Source organism: Crocodylus siamensis, chromosome 15 (assembly GCF_052110815.1).
Source record: "Crocodylus siamensis isolate JL-2025a chromosome 15, ASM5211081v1, whole genome shotgun sequence".
Classification (NCBI taxonomy): Eukaryota; Metazoa; Chordata; order Crocodylia; family Crocodylidae; genus Crocodylus; species Crocodylus siamensis.
The window spans coordinates 2,901,579-2,914,523 of record NC_143409.1 but is presented as its reverse complement, the minus strand read 5'-3'; the positions used below and the strand labels follow the sequence as shown (position 1 = coordinate 2,914,523).

The following is a 12,945-nucleotide window of genomic DNA, read 5'->3' as shown; positions in this document are numbered from 1 at the left end:
GGCCTGCACAGTAAATGCTGGGGAGACTGCCCTATGCTTCACTTCCCTAGGGCTACAAACAGATGTCAGATTTGTCCTGGGATAAACTACATTATGCTGGGACAAAGCGCAGCCATTCACAAGTTCCTGTCTGTTGTCCTGGGATAAAGCCTAAATGGGTTCATGGGGTAAGACTTGCGAACAGCTTGTGCTGGGACACGGCAACAGGCACTTGGTTATCCTGGGATTGCATCGCTGACTCGACATGAGAAAAGTGCTCACGCAGTCCCACTTGGAAGGGCAGCGCGTGTACACACCCGTCCCAGGACTTCACTGTTCTGGGAGAAACACAGGCACCCCTTATGCCAGGACAGTAGCAAGGCCTGTTCCCCCATGAGCTTAGCACGTCCTGTCATAGCCAGGTTGAAGCTCCTTCAATGCCTCCTCCAGACCCTTTTACTGATGTTCTGGGTGCATTTCTCCCCGCATCTTTTCATTAATGTTCTCCCCATATGTGGCCACACCAAGTCCTGGGACCCCCTGCTCAACCTCCTCCTGGTCCTTGCAAAGTGGCCATAGACTTGACCAAGGAGGCTCTTGGCTGGAAGACCCCCAGTGCTGGTGGGGCCATCTTCCCATCCCTTATCCCTCCATGCCCCTGGGCACCGTTTCACTGGGCAGCGTCCACTGGCTCCGGCCAGGCTGGGCCCCAGGCATCCAGGTCTGGGGGTCAACCCTGAGTCAGGCGAAGCAGCCGAGATCCAAGGGCAGCGTGCCAACCCAAGCATAGCCAGAAGGCAGTCCACGTGCTTGGGAAACCAAAGCGGACATCCAGAGCGACGAGCGGAGCCGGAGGTTGGCGGGCGAGCCGGCTCCGGTCGGCCGGAGCGGAAACCAGTCAGGTCAGGGAGTGAAACTCCGGGTCGGTGGGAAGCCAGGTGCGGGATGTGGACGCAGGGGAGGCAGGAGGCTCGCGGGGCGCTGCCACCGGCTCCTCCTCTTCCGAGTCGAGGCAGCGGGGGGCAGATGGAGGGCTTCGGCCACCGGCGTTTCCCGAGGAGGCGGCGGCGGCCCCGGACGCGCGGCCTGGGCAGTTCCTGGGGCTCGCTGTGGGGCCGGCAGGCTCTCCCGCCCCTGTTTTCACTACGGTTGCCCCCTAAACCAGGCCCGGCGCGCGAAGCAGCCGCCCTGGGGCTCGCTGGGCCTGACCTGCGAAGGGAAGGGAAGGGAAGGGAAGGCAGGGGCGGGGCGCCCACCCCCGCGGCCTCTCAGCCGGACGCCACCGCGAGGCAGAACCGACCCCGGCCCCGCGCGCCGATTGGGCGCTCCCCTCGCCCCGCCCCCTCCGCCGTGATTGGGCGGAGCCCCGCGCGCGGTTCTCGCGGGAAGTGGGGGCGGGGTTTCCCCCCTCGGCCCGATTGGCCGGCCCCGCCCCGGCGCGCCGCGATTGGGCGGGGCCGGCGGTGGGAGCTGCGGGGCGGGGCTGGGCGCGTTCCTCCGGCCCCGCCTCCCCGCGCTCGGGTTCCGCCTCGGCCGGACGCGGCTGCAGCTGCACCGAGCCGGGCCCGCGCCGACCCGCGCCGGGAGCCGCTGCCGACAGGTAGGCGCTGCGCCGAGCCGGGCCGGGCCTGAGGCGGCCTCGGAGCGGGAGGCGGCGGCGGCTCCGGCCGGGGGAGCGCGGCGCGGCGCGGCGCACCGCCCGCGGGGCGTCTCCTCTGCCGGGGGCACGGCTCGCAGGGGCGTCCGCCGGCCCCTGCCAGGCCGGGCCCGGGGCGCGGGGGCGGGCCGCGTCCTGCCGCGTGAGCCCGCGGGGTGCCGCGCTGCTGGCGGGGGGCGAGTGTGTCAGCACCGTGTGAGCGTGGCGCAAGGGTGCGAGCATCGTGCTAGTGCCGTGCCAGCGCAGCGCGAGGGTGTGAGCGTGTTAGCGTCGTGCCAGCGCGGCGCAAACACGGTGCGAGCGTGGTACGAACGCGGTGCTAGGGTGTTACTGTGGTGTGAGCGTGGTGCGAGCATGTTAGCGCCATGCTAGCCTGGCACAGATGTGGTGCGAGCATGTTAGCACAGTGCGTCATGCTAGTGCGGGGCAAGCACAGGGTGTGAGCGTGATGTGAGCATGTTAGTGTCTTGCAAGCGTGGTGCAAGCACAGTGCTAGGGTGTGAGCGTGATGCGAGCATGTTAGTGTCTTGCAAGCGTGGTGCAAGCACAGTGCTAGGGTGCGAGCCTGTTAGCGTTGTGCAAGCCGGGTGCTGGCGTGTTAGCATCAAAGTGGTGCCGTGCAGGCACAGTGGTAGGGTACGAGCGTGGTGTTGAGCGCATTAGCATCACGTGAGCGTGGTGCGAACGTGGCGATAGAGCGCTAGTGCGGTGCGAGCATGTTAGCAGTGGCTAGCGTGGTGCTGGGTTACGAGCATGGCGTGGTGGCTCTTGATACAAGCGTGACTGCTGCAGGCGTGACCTGCCCCGTTTGTTGAGAGAGGTTCGATGCGCTCGTGCAGGGGTGCGCCATTCCCTGGGGGCCTTGGGAGCCTTTTGAGGGTGCCGCGGCGTGCTAGGCAGTGCCAGCAGCATGCAGTGTGCAAACACGCAGGAGACACGTGGAGGTTTTGGAGAGAGCCTGCAAGCTGGGGTCTTTCCAGGTTCTTTGCAGCAGAGGAACTGCTCTGTTATTGTTCTGTAGTGGTGGGTGGGGAGGGAAGCAGGGGGTGAGAACCGAAAGGTGGTATTATTTGGGGGGCGCCTCGTGTCTAAAACGGTCGAGAGTCACCACTTTAGACTCACGTTAGACAAAGACGAAGTTGAGGAGCGCTCTGCCGGCCTCTGACCCGATTGCAGCTCGCATCTGTGCAGTGAAAATCAGCCGCACAGAACTGTTGCTGTCGAGGAGTTGCCCTTCCCTTGCTACAGCAGTGTCCTGTTGCTGTCTCAGTGCAACGTTCCCGGTTTATATCTTGCTCCTTGGCTTGTCCTTTGTAGAGGTATCGGTGCTCGTCAAGGATAACTGGATGCCCGGCGAAAAAGCCTCGCTGCACGTTTGGGGTCTTTTCAAGCTCTTTGTTAAATGGCGTGAAATCGCCAGGACGTTTATTCCCACCTCCTCCTTGCTCTTCTGTTTGTAAAACAGGCAGAGCAATTCCAGTGCGTTTGTAGCTTACTCCTAGGTTTGCTGGGGCTCGGCAACCGAACACGTGCATCTGGCATGTCGTGATGTGGCAAAAATGCTGGTTTCCTTTCAAACAATCCCAAGGTGTTGAATGAGGGTTATAGTAAGCATATTAAAATGCAGAATCCAAGGGCCGGCTCTCTTGATATGCTTATAGCCTCAGTGCAGAGAGAGCACTGTTCCTCCGTGTAATTAATCTATGGATAGTAATAGAGGGAGCAAGATAGTAAAGGCAGCTGAAGGGATGGTGTGCAAGGAAGAGAGTAGAAAAGGAGGTGGGGGGGTTTAAATCATACTCTCTCTGTCCTGCTCATTCAAGGCTCTTTTTCTCTTCTGCCCATCTCCAAGGGATGGGCCTTTATTCATTTTGTAGTTGGGGAAGGAGGGCGGGGGGAATAAAGAAATAAATAATAATACCAAAAAAACTCTCCTTGCCTCAGTTTGGTATTTCTCATTTAGATTTTAGCATGGAGTGGGCCACGTGTAACTGTAAAGGGATGGAAGAAGCACCCAGATAGTGATGAAAATGAACATATACCATCAGCCCCTGTGTGGCCACAGACCAGCGATTAGGTTTTTCTGTCTGAGAGAGGGGAATATTGCTACTTGCACACCTGTCAGTTCTTCACATCCATTGTTGAAAAGTGCTGCGTAAAGATCCATCATAGTGTTAGCCCGTGAAAGGCTACAATTAATTCTGCGCATACTAAATAGCAACGAAGAGTCCCACGTGTTCTCTTTCCTAATACTTTCTCTAATCCATATGGTGGAAGAATTGCTTGGGCAAAGCTTCTGAGGTATTTGGGATTTAAAAAAAAGAAAAAAGCAATTTAAAATAAATGACCGGTAGCTGGACAGCAACACGCCTTACCTGTGCGGCTCTGGCAGCTGCCAAACAACACACCTGTGATATTCAGCAGCAATCTTCGGAAGGACCGACTGCCTGTTGTGTTGTGCTGCTGCTTTATCTCAGATAAACTTATGGCATCAAGCTGTAAGGCTCCCTCTGTCTGTAATCTTTTACAGCCAGTTTTGTTGGCTGAGACAAGGGAGAGGGCTTTGGAAAGCTTTTCCCATTGCTCGTTCAGTGGGAGGAAAAAACCCCCAACCTGTTTGAGGTCAGAAGGCCAAGGTTTATAAGTGTGGGCTTCAGGTTTTGAGCAAGGAATGTACTTCCTTCCCATGCTTCAGCTTGGGAGTTTATTTGGCTTATGGTTTAGTTTGAGTTGCCCCACAATATTTTTTTGGCCTGTTTTTGCTGTCTTGGCTATGATTTTAACTGAAAATCCTTTGCAATATAAAGAATTGTAGGCTTGCCACAAGGAAATCCAATGCCAAAGGGTATCTTTATGGCTGGGAAGCTGACTACATGTTGATTCTCTGATTGGCTTCCTAGAAGCATCTGTTCAGTTGTCTCTGAACTCTTTTCCATTGCTGACAGTAGTACGGTTTCTGTGTTGGTAATTGCTTATTCTCTCTAGTATCTTACAGTAGAGTAACCCGTTTCAGCACAGTGGAGAGCCTTCTCTTCCCGTTTCCACTGGACTGAAGTTGAGGGTACTGGATCGGTCCTCAAGACTCATCTAAAAGATTACAGGATTGATATATGGGAATACATGATAATGACTGAAAAGGTCTACTTGTATATGGTATCTGTGTCAAGGATCTTCATTTACTACATGCTGATCCTACACTAGATCTAATAAACTGAAGCTTTGTTATATTACAAAAATGCTAATAAGTAATAGCTAAGCATTTTCATGCTGGAAATGAATTAGTGCAAGAATATCTATCCAGTTTAATTGTGAATTTAATTCAAATGGGCAAAGTCTACACTGGCACCTCATTGTGCCTTCAGGAAATAATGACCATTGAATAATCTGAAGAGGACAGAGCAAACTCGCTGCAAAGGATACATGATGCAAACAATCTTTCTCCTGCAGGAGAATAATTTAAAATCACTCCAGGCATAGTTGAACCCCCTGGGAATTGGGAAGCTTTGTGTCGGCAAACAGAAGGTTAGGTAACAAGAAGGATAATTCATTCTGTCCTCTTCTGCTAATTTTATTAAAAAAAAAAAAAAAAAAGTGATATGAAAATTACCCTTTACCTAACAGCTTTGGAATTGTTTACAGAAAGATGGGAATATGCCGACAACTGTAAGTCAGACATTGCCCTTGCTTTTAAACCATTGCGCATCTGTGAACGTACGTGTCATCTCACTAGTGTCATGCTCAAGTTTCAAGAGGCAAGCTGAGAGGATTCAGACCAGTATATCCCATCGCCTCCCAGTAGCCAGGCAGATTTATGTAGAAGGCCAGTCCCTCCACAGTCTTATACCTGATGCCTTCTCGACTGAAAGGGAGTGGTGTGTGCCAAGCACAAAAAACTCTGATTACGAACAGTCTCTTTAAGGCGACTATGAGCTTGAGCAATATGGCCGGCAGCCTTATAGATTTAAGAGTTGCCAGTTTTATTAATAATTCTTCAGTCAGTGCTAGCCAAGCAGGAAGGATTGTAAGGACATTATGCACTTTTGAACTTGGCTGGTTGTAACGTGCTTTGATAATATTTCAAATTTTCTGTGGCCGTATCTTGCTCTGCAAATATGCTCGTTGGCACTGTAAGCATTGTGTATCTGTGTCAAATATTGCAATAGATGTTTGCTTAAAGTACCTTGCAGTAAACATGTTTGACTGTCAGGTACCCCAATGATGGATGTATATAAATGAGACCAAGCTTAATTCTAAAATGAATCCTCGTTCACTGTTCTCTGAATCCTGCTCCACTTGAAAAGAATTGCATATCTGAATAGAAGTTGCAACTGAAGTCTGTTTTTGCAGGTTTCAGATATCCACATTGTCAAAACTTGCACTATTTTCTTTTTGCTTGGGGCAAGAATAGTCCTCCACGATGAACTAGTTTGGTGAGCTTAGTATTAACCAAAGTCACGTTCGCTCGCAGAGTTTGTGTTGCAAGAGGAAGTGGAACACGCCCGGCCATCATGTTCTCATGCATGAAAAATGACTTAAAAGCAAGGTAAAAGGCATTCGCTTTAAGAAAAACGCATGTAACTTCTTAAAGAGATGTCTTGTGAAGCTCTTTAGCTCTTTTCAAGTAGGATGGATACTATTTTCTGTGTGCCAAACAGTAGCAAAATGTTGGATAAAACAGGAGATAAAGTTCAGGAGAGTATCCTAAAGCACAGTCTGTGCTATTGAGCATTATGTTACGCCGCTAAAAATTAGTAAGGTCCTAAAATGATTAGTATCTGGCTAGTGGCCCAGAAAAAAAGAAAAACTGGGTTTGGCAGCGTTTGGAGGTAATTTTTTTTGTAAGACAAGTGTCCTTAGCTCCTTTATTATTCAATTGATTGATTCGTTGACAATAGAACTTCTGTTTACAATGCTGATCCTTATGGCTGTTTCCACAGGAAAAGAAATCATTCTTGCAGGTGATCTAGTCTGTAGTTGGTGAAGAGCATTATCTGAGTGACATGCCGGGTCTTCTCTGGCTAGTTTTGGGTAAGGGGTTTTCAGTCCACATCGTAGCACCGTTCTAAAGCACTTCATGATTTTGATTTGAGAACAGCAACAGAGTCTCCCAATGCCTGAAGAAGCATGATTGCCCCCGAATGCTTGCAAAGAACTTTTCCCCAACTATTTAGCTGGTCTAATAAAAGAGATCGCATCTACCCAAAGAACCTTGCCTGCCTTTGATTTCCCCAGACCTTCAGAGCAGGCCGTCTCAGCAGACTCTCGAGTCAGGAGGGCCTTGTGCCTTGCACGCGTGACAAGTGTCAGGATTTCTGGTGGTGGCACCATTCGCTCCTGACTATAGCTATGTTGCTGCTTAGCGAAAAACTGTTCAGGCTAACGTTTTTATGCATCTGAATAAAAGTGATGGTATAACTCATGCTCCGTTTGCAGTGGTATGTCTGCAGTAACTCGACTGCCTTCCCTGGATCAACATCTAATGCATCGGGGGAGGATTTCACCGCCTCTTACTCTTGCCTACTTTCCCAGCTCACCAAACTGTTTTCTGGGCTTTTGCTGCATCATTCAACCTTCTCATCCTCATGTAAGATGTTGCACACCTGCCTGCCTCTGATCTCACGGCCTTCCCTGCCTCCAGCACTCCACTTTCTCTAGCTTTGTTGCTCCTGCTTTCTACCTGGTTTCAGACTGCTTCTGCACCCAGGGTGACATCTTTTTTCCCGAACACGGAGTCCTCCTTCCTTCAGATCTTCCCCTCTCAAGCCTGGTTCTTTAGCTTTGAATTTTTGTTCGTCCTGACTTTTTCCTCTTGTGTTGCAGACTTTCTCTTCTCGTGCTTCCTCCTCATTCTCTCGTTAAAGATATAAGATGTATTGTACTATAGAACCGTAGAAAAATAAGGCTCTGAGGGATCTTGGGAGGTGATCTAGTCTAGTCCCTGCTAGGATCAACCCTATCTAAACCAGCCCAGCCCAGCCTAGCCTTGCTCTTGAATGTCCAATGAAGAACATGTCATAAGCTGTTGACAGAGGCACTGGAACAGACTAAATAATGTTTTCTTACATAGTGGCCTATGGTTCTTGTCTTAAACATAGTCTCTCTTTTCCCCTACCACCTGGACTTGGCTGTCTTCTTATAAATTTCATAGACAATTGGGGCTGGAAGGGACCTCGAAGATCATCAGGTCCAGCCCCTTGCCCCAGGGGTAGGAAGTCAGGTAGGGTTGAAGGTTCCCAGCAGGATAAACGTCCAAACGTTTCTTGAATAAGTGCCTGCACCACTTCTGGAGGGAGTCTATTCCAGGTCTTGGGGACTCGAACAGTGAAACAGTTTTTTTTGTATGTCCAGCCTAAAACTGTCTTGGAGGAGTTTGACTTTAGGAGTTTGTGCTATAATTTAATTGTAATTTTGGAAGGCAGAACACATGTCCAGAGTTTCTCTAGTTTCTGGAAAACAACATATAAATTCTTTTGACGTCAGTCTTTAATATTGTACTTTTGAGATGAAATCTTATTCAACTTTCCTTCAGTGTTTTGCCTAACTTTTAAGCCATGATTTAACAGAAGTGAAGTAGAAAGATTGGAAGCATCAGAGATGAAAATGCTGGTAACTAGATTCCTCTGAAGGTGGCTTGCTTCTGATTCCAGGGGAAACGGGTTTTAATCGGTGTCTCTATCTTGAGTGCCCCACCTTGGGTGTAGTCCTTCTTGGTTGCATAGCGCTATTACTACCATTAGAGTTAAAAGATAAGCTGGAGCTTTCTGAGTTGGGGGTTAACTTGGCTGGTATCAGTGACCCAATCTAGTTTTTAGAGACTACTTGCTCTCATGTGTAGGCTACAGATTTAATTTTTCCAGGTATATTTTTGTTGAAATCATAGAAAAGTTGGGTTGGAATGGACTTCCAGAGGTCATCTAGTCCAACCCCCTGCCTGATGCAGGATCATCCCTGTCCAAAACGTCCTATACAAATCCATTGTTCAGCCCATTAGCAAAACTACTATATGTTAGAGCTCACTGCAGCTTTCACGTCAAAATGAAGATCTATATTTAAGGCAGCATGGAAAGTGCTTGAATGGTTGTTACACATGCTGTACTTAGTCTTTAAATAAAAAGACTTTGACATGGTATCAGTCACTTTTTAGAGCAGCATATCCATTGTATTAAAGATGCAGGCTTTAAATTACTGCGTTAGAATAAAAATGTGTCGGTGAACTTGAATGGTAAGAGAGAGAGAGGTTGCTTTCTGTATTGTATAGCAGTTAACTAGTTATCCTAACACTTAAGATACTTTAATACTTTAAAATGTGCACTTTGAATACTTAAATTGAATGGAGCCTCTTTCTTCTTTACTCAGCAGGCTTCACGTGAGAGGCAGGATTTGTTTTCAAATATCTTTTATTGGATCAACTTTGTGGTTGGGAGAAATGTTAGACAAGCTTTCAAACAGCCCCTTCTCTCTCTTTCTCAGGTCTGCGGAAAGGCATGTCGTGTCTGAAAGCTTGTCTAACATCTCTCCTAACTGCAGCGATATAGCTGAATAAGCCCTGCCTCTTGCACGTTCCCTGGACCATCATGGCTGCAACAGGGGTCTAATGCAACCATGCCATGATTTGGGGCAATTCAGCTTCTACTCATTAATGTTCAAATGAATATTGCCATCATGCTGTTGGGTTGGGGAGGAAGGGGACTAATGACATTCAGTTCTCAAATTTAGTCGAGACAATGGGTGTGTAATCTCAAATCATTTACAGTTGGTTTAATTAAGGTGCTGATTTTGACCAGCTCTGTGTCCCTTTGGGAATGGGGGGAAATTAAGAAAGAAAGAAAGAAAAGGAAAAAAGCTTTACAAATGTCAGAAGACTCTTATGATTTTTGCTCTCGAATATTTGCTCTGAGGTTGAGGGTAACTTTCTTCTCTGCAAGAAACTACCGAGGCGAGAATTCATCAGGTTATTTTCATACTGTTATGAAAGTTGGCAGTTAAGTCAGACTTCTTTGGCACGCTGCGATTTCTCTTGTGTTGTGGTTAAATCCAGCTTAGAAGTAAAATATTAGCAGAACAGTTCTTAAAATGTCAAGTCCTACCCTAAAGAGAATATTTCTTTTGTATTAGGAAAGTGCTTTCCATAACTAGGCGTAATGTAAGGCTGACTGCAAGGCATGCTCTTTGAACCTCAGTGGACAGATGAAATTGCAGAGAAATGTGGCTATATTTCCATGTAATGGATTTTTCTGTTGAAGTCCTAAGAAAAGTCCATACTGTCAGTCAAGCCTTTTCTTATTCCTGGCTTCTGCTGGGTTAGATATTGCCTTCCTTTCATTCCATAACAAATAAGATTTTTTGTTTGAACCCAAAAGGTTTAAATTGCTTTACAGTTGTGCAAAATGTCCATCTTTAACTAAAGATAAGATTGAGTGATAGTGGATATAGATATATAGGGGTGTGTGTGTGTGTGTGTGTGTGTGTGTGTGTGTGTGTAATTTTAAAATAATTTTTAAATTTATTTTGGAGATGCACACCTGCATGCACAGGTGACACTGCTAGGTGTTCACCAAGAAGTAAAATACTGGTGAGATTTATTCACATCTCTGAATAAATAAGGCCAAATTCTGCTGCCACACTGTACCACCAGTGGACAGATGCAGGGTAAGAGGACTGTAAAAGGGTCTAGATCAGAGTATCACCATCGTGCTGTATTTGGTGTAAATGAAGATGTGAGCAAGAGCTAGAAGGATGGAAAGGACAAGGTGCAGCGCACGGGTGAATTGGGCCTGCTTTTCATATTCCTCCAGCGCAAATAAGCTTGACTTAAGGGTGTATGAAACCAGTAAGTACCATATTGCGGCATGCATAGATATAGCTTTGTTTACTCGTGAGCTTTATTATAAAACAGGAGATTCAGACTGAAGGATTTCATTTTCTGAGATGGCTTGACACAGAAAATAAAAATGAAGTTGAAGCTCAGGGGTCCTTTTTTTGGTTCTGTTTTTTTTTTTTATCCTTGCATTTTTCTGCTTGTAAAATTATAATGTAGAGTACAGAGAATTAGATCTTTTTCCCCGCAGATTCCATTTTACGTTTGCGAGTTGCTCTTAGGTTTAAGCAGTAAACTCAATAAGGAAAGTGTCCTGGTGTGTTCTTCGTGGAAATCCATTACTTGGAGAATGAGGGGAAGAAATGTCTTCGTCCACTGTTAAAGCTTCTTTTGCTCTACTAAGATCTGCACGGGGAGTCCAACAGGGTTGCATCCTGGAACATGAGAGCTGCCTTGTCAGATAATTGCCAAGCTTCTGCTACCTTATCAGGCTTGAAAAGGCTGGGTTTCTTTATACCCTTTCACTCTGGAGGTCGCGTCATCTCTTTTCCTGCCCTTTGTGAGTGAAGAGGCAGCTTGGTTGCTGAGCACAATGAAAGGTGTTGCGAAGATTCAGAAAGGGATTGGACAAATTCTTGGAGGAAAGGGGCATCGTTAGGTATTGAGCACAGGAGTTGAGGATGCAGCTCCTGAATCAGACCTTTCTGTAGACCTTCAATGCTGGAGGCTGCAAGTGAGAGAGGAACAGTGGGGTGGGGGAACCCTGATTAGACCCAGCTCGCTCTCCCTTTCCACACCCGCTCCCTGCCAGGGCGTGACACAGGAGACTGGGCAAGATGGACCTAGGTCTGACCCTGCCAGTGGCAGTTCTTATGACCCTGCTGCACCTGATTTCTGTCCCCATGCTCAGTCAGATGTTTTACCATCAGTTCTCCAAAGGGTGTGTCCAGACAAGTGCGGCCGTGGGATATGTGGTGCCGCAGATGCCGCGTACTGCACATTCAGATGTTCTCCGTGCTGCGGTGGAGAAGCACGGAGGGTTTTTTTGACCCTGGTCAAAAGCGGGGTGATGCACTCATGGGAAGTACACGCTGCTGAAAACTGGAGCCGGCCCAGGTGGAACCGCACCGCGGCTGCCAGCCAGGCTTTGCATGGCAGAATTGCTGCTTCTGCACCCCGGGGAGGCCCCCAGGACCCCAAGTAAGGCTGCATAGGGCCAGCACAGTGCTGGCTTCAGCCTCCCCCTGCCCACCCAGGGTAACTTGCTGCATACTAGAGTGTGCATGGTGTGAGCATTCGCTGGGGACAACTAGCGGGATGCGTTGCCGCTAGTTGTCCTTGGGGAGCCAAATGTCCGTGCCACCTGGACGCGGCTAAAAGACCTAACTTAAAAATGCATGTAGCCATCCCAGTGAGGGAGGTCTTCTGTAGAGACAGAGGCCATTTTTCATAGTTGAGTCCATGCCCAGAATGGGAGTGCTAACATAACATCTCTCAGCACAACTCCTGTAGCGTGGCCAAGGGGAAGTGCGTGGATCTGTATCTAGGTTCCTTTTTTTCCCCCTCCCCGTTTCACCCTTTTGAGCTGGATTCATATAACGATTCCATCCAGCATGAAAAAAATAATTTCCTGTGCAAGTTTGCTCCTCTAAAAGCTCAGCTGCTGAGCCCAGTGGAAGGTGTTGCATAGAAAACTGCCTTTGCATATTTTACTGCCCTAATTCTAAAGAATTAAACTACAGGAAAATTGAAATGACTTTAATAGATTACAGTAAGCTAAGGCTTTAACCTTGCTTCCTCTATATGTATATGAGAGAGAGAGAGGAAGCTAGGATATATATAAAATAATACACATGTGTGCACATGCATGTGCCAGAGTGGATATAATTAATAAGGGATTTTGATTTTTTTATTTTATTTTTTTTTTAATCCACTCTGACTTTAGGCTCTGTCTACACCAGTGGTTCAAACTGTATCAGACAAAGGACTCTTACTGGCATGAGCTCTCCCCTCTAGTGGATTTGCTGGTTTAATATTCAGGTGTAGACAACCCCTGCAGTCTTTATCTAGATTTCACCTTTGAAATGTTAATTTTTTTCCTGATCTTATACCTTGCGAGGTCCAAATTTGCTATAATGTTACATATTAAATTAAATCACTTTGCCTGAGTAAGCTGCATCTCAACCACAAGTATATCTCCAGCGGGTAAGATAGCGCTGAGCCGAGATACCAGCTTCAGCGCTGGACGGGGTATTTCCTTGTGAGCACAGTGTTATACTCAGGCACTCATTTCCTCCTTCTTGGATGTGGCCTGTGTAGCACCGACGTGGCTATACTGCTTCCAATACCCAAGCCAGGTCATTCAGAGCTCTTTGGGTGGGACAGCTAATAGCAAGATGTTGGCAAACAGTGCTCTGAAAAAAAGATGAAGTCACGAAGCTTTCTGGAGAGATGCGGCATATTTAAAGAGGCTGCACAATTCTCCCCCTCT

At 47.9% G+C, this 12,945-nt stretch overlaps 1 protein-coding gene across 2 annotated transcripts in view; it reads left to right on the top strand.

The window, feature by feature from the left end:
* Positions 1–1,444: 1,444 nt before the first annotated feature.
* GLCE (glucuronic acid epimerase) overlaps positions 1,445–12,945 on the top strand; it is a 105,998-nt gene continuing 94,497 nt past the window's right edge. For both annotated transcript variants that reach the window (XM_090028949.1, XM_090028951.1), the window contains exon 1: positions 1,445–1,579. The gene's annotated coding sequence lies outside the window, so the exon portion shown is untranslated. The remainder of the gene's footprint in view (positions 1,580–12,945) is intronic.